The following is a 7,935-nucleotide window of genomic DNA, read 5'->3' on the forward strand; positions in this document are numbered from 1 at the left end:
TAGCTTATACTGTACTGTAGCAGTGGTCTTCGATTATTTTTCTCCAAGGGCAAGTGTAGAGCAAGTGAGGCTGCAGGCCAAACCAACGCCCCTACCCGATGAGAAACAAGATAGATGTCTTCACAAAGAACAGATTTTCGCTTCTCCATTTTCCCTTCTTGTCAACGTCTGTTATGAGACTGTTAGCGTAAGATCTAACTCTCTGTGAATGGCTTGGAGAGATATGACCCACTGAAGTTTTAGCGATCGAAAATCACACACATTTATGTTTTCATTTGTTCTGCAGTATTCAGCAGCATGGTGGGCCACATGCTTGCCATGGCTGGGCCGGATCTGGCCCGCAGGCCTTTGTTTGGAGACCAAGGGCTTATAGTGTAACTAATTGTGGGTCATGGGATGTCAAAGCAATTTGTACTACTTTCCATTATGTGAAGATAATCACAGATACAGAAAAAAGGGGATGAAAAGAAGAAATATATCCACCTCATTATATTAATATCAACAGAAAACAGATTTAAAACAGAAACATGATACAACAGAGCACAGCTTGGTCAATGTTCAAAATGCTGAAATTTTGAACCTGAGATCTGTGAAGGCAATACAACACTATATTACAGAATTAATCTGAACTAGTGGGAATACTGAGGCATTGTCTTGTGGTTACACTGTCAGCTGCTGTAAAAAAAAAATAAAAAAAAAAAGAGGAGTGAGTGTATTGAGGTTTAAAGATGAAAAGCATGTCTGTATCTTAGACGCAGGTAGAAAGATTACAGCACAGTAGGGTATTCAATAGCAGAGTGTGTGAAGTCTGCCTCCTTTTTCACTCTTTGATATTCCTGGAATTACAAAAGTAGCCGTGCCTTGGAAGTGCCCAATTCTTACTGAGGAAAGCACATCTGTGTAATTTTATGCTGACTTTCTCTTTTATTATACTGCTTGATGGTTTTCACCCAGGAACGAAAAAAAAAGAAAATCCATAACACCCGAGAAAAATTATCATTTTCTGACCACGTGTAATACCTAGGCTTTATTTGAGGTTGGCGTCAACGTGCGCAGCAGGACTATCTGCACGATTTATAGCTAGGATCCATCCATAGCTATCTCGCCTTTAAATTGCAGTGACAGAGTCAGGGGGCAGTTTCCTACTGTCTATTCAACCTACCACACAGGGGCAGAGCTGTAGGGGGAGGGCAAGCAGTGCCTTTACCCCGGGGCCCAGGGCCCTTCCATATTGGTAGTGGGGTCCCTATTATGACCTTAGTAGGCTGTATGGGGGGTCCCATCAGTGTCTTGGCCTGGGGCCCTGTGCACAATTCTTCCATCACTGCTACCACACAAGCTTTTCATGTGAAAGCAGATCTCCACTTGAATACAGCTTCTTTGGAAGAGCATTGACACTTTAAAAGAGAGGGGGGGTTTGCGGCCGAATCTCAGCAGGGTCTCTCTGCCACTCTTATTTCTTTTTCAATCAGAAATGGATTCATGCCTGAAATGTCAGAAGGGAGGGGAGCCAAAGTCGATAAATGAGTCTGTAAATCTTGCGGTTACTGGAGGAGAAAGCAGAAGGCCAACAAGCACAGCAGGCCAGGTCCCCCTCGCTTCAGGGCTGGACTGAGGGGAGAAATAAAGCCCGGGCACTTTTGGCTAAAAGGGGCCCCCCTCGTAATTTGCGGTGCAGAACTGACTTCCCGGTGAGCCCCCACACCCTCGTGGGCCCCTATTTTCAGAAATGTAAAAAATAGGGGCCCACGAGGGTGCAGTGCCCACCGGGAAGTCAGCTCTGGGCTGCTAATGCCTGCTATGCCAGATGGCCAGTCCATCCCTGCCCCTCGCTTCAGAGGAGAGGCTCTTTGTTGAGACCTAAGGCCGAGGGCACTCACCAAGGGCGCTTGTGTCTTCAACTCGGAATGGAATTACATTATACTTTCAAAAAACTCTGTACAAAGACTTTGGCATTGAACAAATAGGCCTCGCAGTAGCGTACATGAGGTCAGCTGTGTATTACTGTGCTGTAGTATGAATAATTTACAGCCTATTTCTCCCTGGACTGGCCTACCATACAGTTACCATGAAATTAGTTTGTGATAGCCTAATAAACAATCGTATGGTAATCTAATGCTGGAAGATTAAAAAAAAGACCTAAGCAGCAGATTTCAATGAGGATATATGCAATCATTAGTTTTATGCTGTGCTTTGTGAAATAACATCTGTGAATTAATTGCGTAGGCATAAGGAATGCATGTACACAAATAAATGACAATAGAATTCTAGAGGTGTTGTATCTGGCAGTCCTAAGTGTTGAATTAACACTGTGAAATCAAAATGTGCTGGGTTTGAAGCCTGGATTTCCACAGGGTGTAGCCTCTTTATTCAGATGGGGTCGCCGGCAGGCCTATTCACTATTAGCTGAAAATGCTCAACTACATCATAACAACATTGCTATGACAGTACTGAGCACCTTAAGTAACAGATTAAGACATAGCTATTACAATTTTGGTGACAGTAAGGTTATAACATAGGCTGCGCTAAGGGGTGAAGCGAGCAGACAAATAGGCAACCACAATACGTGAAATAAGCAAAAACGGGTAGGCCTACTCATGTGTTTTGGGCACGCTGTGGGGACGTTTTCCAGTAAATAAATGAAGAAAAGATGATGCAGCACATTATTAATGTGTGTGTGACCATTTTGTCGGGAAACACAATGGACAAAGTTCCCTTGGCATGAGCCCACTAATGGCTGAAGATCACAGAGGTCTCTCAAGTACAGCTTGTAACTGAAGTGAAGTGGAATAAGTAAACTGTGGATCAAGAAGCCATGTGCATGGCATATTATAGCCAAGCCTACGAGCTCCAAACTCCAAACATCTTTATTAAAACGTGAATCAACATGTTTGCCCAACATCTTTCGGTTTCCAGGTCCTATGTAAATCACATTACTGAGTATGTGTACTTACTCTGTAAATAGAGTGCACAAGTTCTCAGCTCATCTGTCAACATGACAAACTACAGACTAATTGTTTAAATGATCTCTGCTGCGCAAGATGCAGATGTGCAGAGTTGACGTCAAATGGAATGGAGAGAGTGAATGCACTCATTTTTTTGTAGAAGGGGAGAGGGTAAAATTCCGTGAAGACATTTTAACCCATTGGCGCAGAGCCTATGTCACGGTAGGGACACATAGACGCGAATTTGGCCAAGCGAAATTAACTTCGCCATTCATTCCTATGAGAGAGGCGAAGGCAAGCGTAAGCAAGCGAACCGGAGCGAGGAGAAGCGAAATTATTAAACAAAGTTTAATGTTATGCAAATGAGGAGCGAATGCGCCTGCCACGGCCCAATCAAATCAACAACATACTGTAACTGTTCCATTCTATTTGATTCGACGCAACGACCTGATGACGGTTGAGCTGTCAGTGAATTTTGCCTCTCTTCGCCTCGCTCGCTTCGCCTGCTGTGTGTCCCTACCGTTATAACCTTACTATCACCAAAATTGTAATGGCTATGTCTTGATCTGTTAGGCTACTTAAGGCTCTCAGGAATGTCATAGCAATGTTGTTATGATGTAGTTGAGTATTTTCAGCAAATAGTGAATAGGCTCGCCGGTGACCCCATCTGCAGTAAGAGGCTACTGAAATGTATTGATTGAAAATCATTTTTGAAAATACAGGAAAATACTAATTTCTGACTCAATAAATGTTAAAAAAAAGACTTTTAAAAAGGTTTTATTTACAACACAACACAGAAGTCCCACAGAAACTACATTTTGCAACTCGTGCTTCTCAAACATCCAACCCACTAGAGCTGAAATACCTCAGATTGGGGCTATTCAAACACTGGCAGGTGTGATGTGACCTCAATGACAAACAGCAAAATCAGACTGGCACCACATGTGTTGAGTTAGACTTAGAATGACAAAAATACCTCCAAAGCAGTGTCCAGACCAATAACAATCTTTGCGATCTAAGGGCATGAGGATCCCATTTGTTGTCCTTACAAGAGTTATTTCAACTCAGCATGTGGTCTGGCCGTCTCAATTTCCTTCGCCAAGGACTGGGTATCCATTACAGAACACCAGACCTCCTAAAACGAAAGAGACACACACAATTCATGGCTGACCGCATGTTTAGGGGGACACCCAGTGCAACAGCAAGCAGCAGGCCTCCTGCAGCTTAGGCATGTAGGTCACGACTACACCTCCAATGGAAGGGCCTGGTGGTATGGCTACATGCTCTCCTTGTACAATACTCTCTACACGCCACTCTGTTTGGGAAGTATAGGAATATAGTGATATAGATATAGTGCAGCTTTCTAAGCGCCTGAAACAGCAGACTTTAAAATTCTTCAATCCATTCAGCTGATATCTAGTTCTGGCAGTAAAACCTTGGCTATTAGCATCGTATAAACATTTACATCAGTCAACACCAGTGACCATGTTGTTACTGCCCAGTTCAATGATTTATGCTCAAGTAATAGGTGATGTGTTCCTGGCAGATGGGGAAATCCTACTGCCAGATCTGGAGATCATCTGAATAGATTTAGAAACTATACAGCTCAAATGTTTCGCTTCAAGGAGGTTTCCTTAAAAAAAGTCTTAAGTGAGTCGTCAGAGCTAAACTCTTTGAGATATTTGCAAACACTTAGGCCTAGTAAAACTGTCAAACCTGACAAAACTTTTAGAAAAAACTGACAGACCTGGAGTGACCCAGGTTGGACGACCACCACGTGATGACAAATATGTTCCGGAAAACAGACATTGCTAATGGGCTCGCTGAGGGACTCCAGTGTGCAGCCTCCAAAAACACTTGGACTGCGAGCGAGCGCTAGGTTAACTGCTCGCAAAAACAAACCCTTGATGAAAATGTCTTGTTCTGTTTTTTAGATATGTGTTCTCTGTGTACTGTAAGTGTTAGTCAGAACTGTTGTTTTGTTCTGCTCCACTGTTCAAATCAAGAAAAAAATAAATAGCATTTGGCACGTTTACTTTTCAGTGTTAACACTTCTGCTTACTCGTGCAACAACTCTGAAAACACAAATAAAAAAAGGGAACTCCAAAAGAAAGTTTCAATTGCTTTGGTTTTGTAGCAGATTTTGAAACATAGCCAAGACCGTAGTACACTATTATATTTTTAAGCATTTTTTTCTTTAAATTATGACCATAGACCATTAGACACCATGTGCTAAGTAGAGGCAATGTGTTCCTTAAAAAAGAAAAAAAATCAGATTCTTGAGTTGAGTTGAGCCATGGTAAGCCAGCACTGGTGTCACATATGGCATTGGAAGGCGGCGTGGATAATTTATTTCATGAGAAGTTGCATAAGCCGAAGGGAAGGGGAGAAATTTGGTGTGTCTAAATGTGGAGGAAGTGTTAAAAGGCCCTGTGCGCTTATGTAAGGGGGAACATTTGGAGGGATTTCTCCTCTCTGGAAAGCGCACTCCACTCGGTGTGGATCCCTGAAGAGAGGCAGGAGGAGAACAGCAAATGAGCCATTACAAGCTAGTAGCTCATTCCTCCACACACTGCTGTGTAGGGAAGCTGACAGTGGGGGGCCAAAGGGGACAGTTGTCCCGGGCCTAAGGAGACAGGGGGCCCAAAATGTAGTTTTCATTATATTGTATGCAGGGCCGCTCACAGCTTTTGATGGGCCCAGGACAAAAGCAATCTGAAAGGGCTCCCTACCCAATATATAGCACAATGTCATGGGGACCCAATTCTGGGCCCCTATCTCCCTGAGCACGGAACAACATACCCCTTGGTTCCCCCCCGGTAGCGGGCCTGATAGTATGTAGGCCTATTGCATGTGGGGCCCTTTCAGGTGACTTTGCCATGGGCCCAGGAAAATCTGTCAGCAACCCTGCTGCCGTGTGTCCCCAGCAATGGCATGACTCATGACATTTACTGCAACAGTATTGGTGAGTGACGACTGTTTGTCATTTTGTGAGAATAAGGAAGCCGTCAACGAGTAGCTGTCCTCTAGGGAAGTGTGAACCGCATCATGGGCCACAACACAATGCATGTTCTACAGTACAAAGACATGATGACATTGTCAACCATCACTAAGTGTTTCTGGTTCATAATTTAACAGAACCAATGGAAGGCATAAAGAGGGAGAGGGAGTCACTTCCCAGAGAACAAAAAAACAGACTATGGCACCTAGAGGAGCCAGATGTCTTGCGAGCATGGGAGAGGGATGAAGGGAGAGTGATGGAGGGAGGGAGAGATGGAGGGATGGAGTGATGGAGTGATGGAGAGGAGGGTGCAGTGGAGGGATGGAGTGATGCAGTGAAAGAGAGATGGAGCCGGAGGGATGGTGAGATGGATGAAGGGATAGATAGAGGGATAGAGGATAGAAGGATGAGTGGAGCGAGGTCTACTGTAGTAGGTTGGCAGAGAGGGGCGATGGAGGGAGAGAGAGATGGAGGTGGAGGAATGCACTGCAGGGATGAAGGGATGGCTAGAGGGAAGGAGAGATGGAGCAATGCTGGAGCTAGAGACACTTGAGTAATGCTACACCTAGAGACACTTCCCCCTGTTAATAATTTTGCATATCTTTTGAAATCAGCTCTTACACACTGTAATTGCTTTTGAATATGATGCCCACTGATCTATGTTTCTTTTACCATTTTATTCATTTTTTTAGTTTGTGTTTTTGTCTCAGTAGGAATTATGTGAGTATTGTCTTCCTGTGTTATATGTTTTTAGTCACAGCACATTTTCTGTAGGTGGTTGTTCTCTAGTATCTTGGTAGTTTTGTCCTCTGTCTTTGTGTTGTCTTTAGTAACTTTTAACTTGCTGCCTCTTGGCCAGGAATCCCTGGAAGAAGAGTCACTGTGACTCAACGGGACCTTTCCTGGTTAAATAAAGGTTAAATAGGTGATGCTGTGGCGCAATGGGCGTTAACACACTGTACCATATGCGGATGACCTGGGTTCGAGTCCAGCCTGGGTCATTTCCCAATCCTACCCCGTCTCTCTCTCTCTCTCTCTCTCTCTCTCTCTCTCTCTCTCTCTCTCTCTCTCTCTCTCTCTCTCTCTCTCTCTCTCTCTCTCTCTCTCTCTCTCTCTCTCTCTCTCTCTCTCTCTCCCACTTCATTCCTGTCATCTCTTCAACTGTCCTGTCTAAATAAAGGCTAAAAAGGCCCAAATATATATATATTTTAAAAACAAAGGTTAAATAAAACATGAATATAAGAAGAAGAAGGAGAGGGGTTAAAGTGTGAGCAGGCAGGCTGCCAGGGTGAGAAGCAGCAGCAGCAGCACTGGCAGCAGAGTGACCTTTACGGGCCGGGAGTCAGCTGTGGCGAGGAGCTGCTAACGAGCACAGAAGCTGTTTCAAGCAGGGCCACTTCACAATGCACAGACACAATGCGCACACACACACACACACACACACACACACACACACACACACACACACACACACACACACACACACACACACACACACACTTGTGTTCAAGTGCGAACATACACACACACACACACACTCACGCACACACACGCACGCGTACCTCCCCCTCCACACACACACACATACATACACAGAAGCTTGTGTGCAAGTGAGAACACACACACACAAAAACTCACGCACACACTAACACACACACACACACACACACACACACACACACACACACACACACACACACACATACACTAACACACACACACACACACACACACACACACACACACACACACACACACACACACACACACACACACACACACACACACACACACACACACACACACACACACACACACACACACACACACACACACACTCAAAGCAGCCAGTGGAGTACCAGCCAGCGCAGCCATCTGAGGCAAACTCCTCCAGCTCGAGATAGCAGAGATCGCAGCTGGTCCTCTCAGGGCCATCCAGTATCAACTATCTCCCTCTCTCATACCAGCCTCCCCTCTTTTCCCATACAG

The sequence above is a fragment of the Engraulis encrasicolus genome, chromosome 8, assembly GCF_034702125.1.
Source record: "Engraulis encrasicolus isolate BLACKSEA-1 chromosome 8, IST_EnEncr_1.0, whole genome shotgun sequence".
In the NCBI taxonomy this organism is placed as follows: Eukaryota; Metazoa; Chordata; class Actinopteri; order Clupeiformes; family Engraulidae; genus Engraulis; species Engraulis encrasicolus.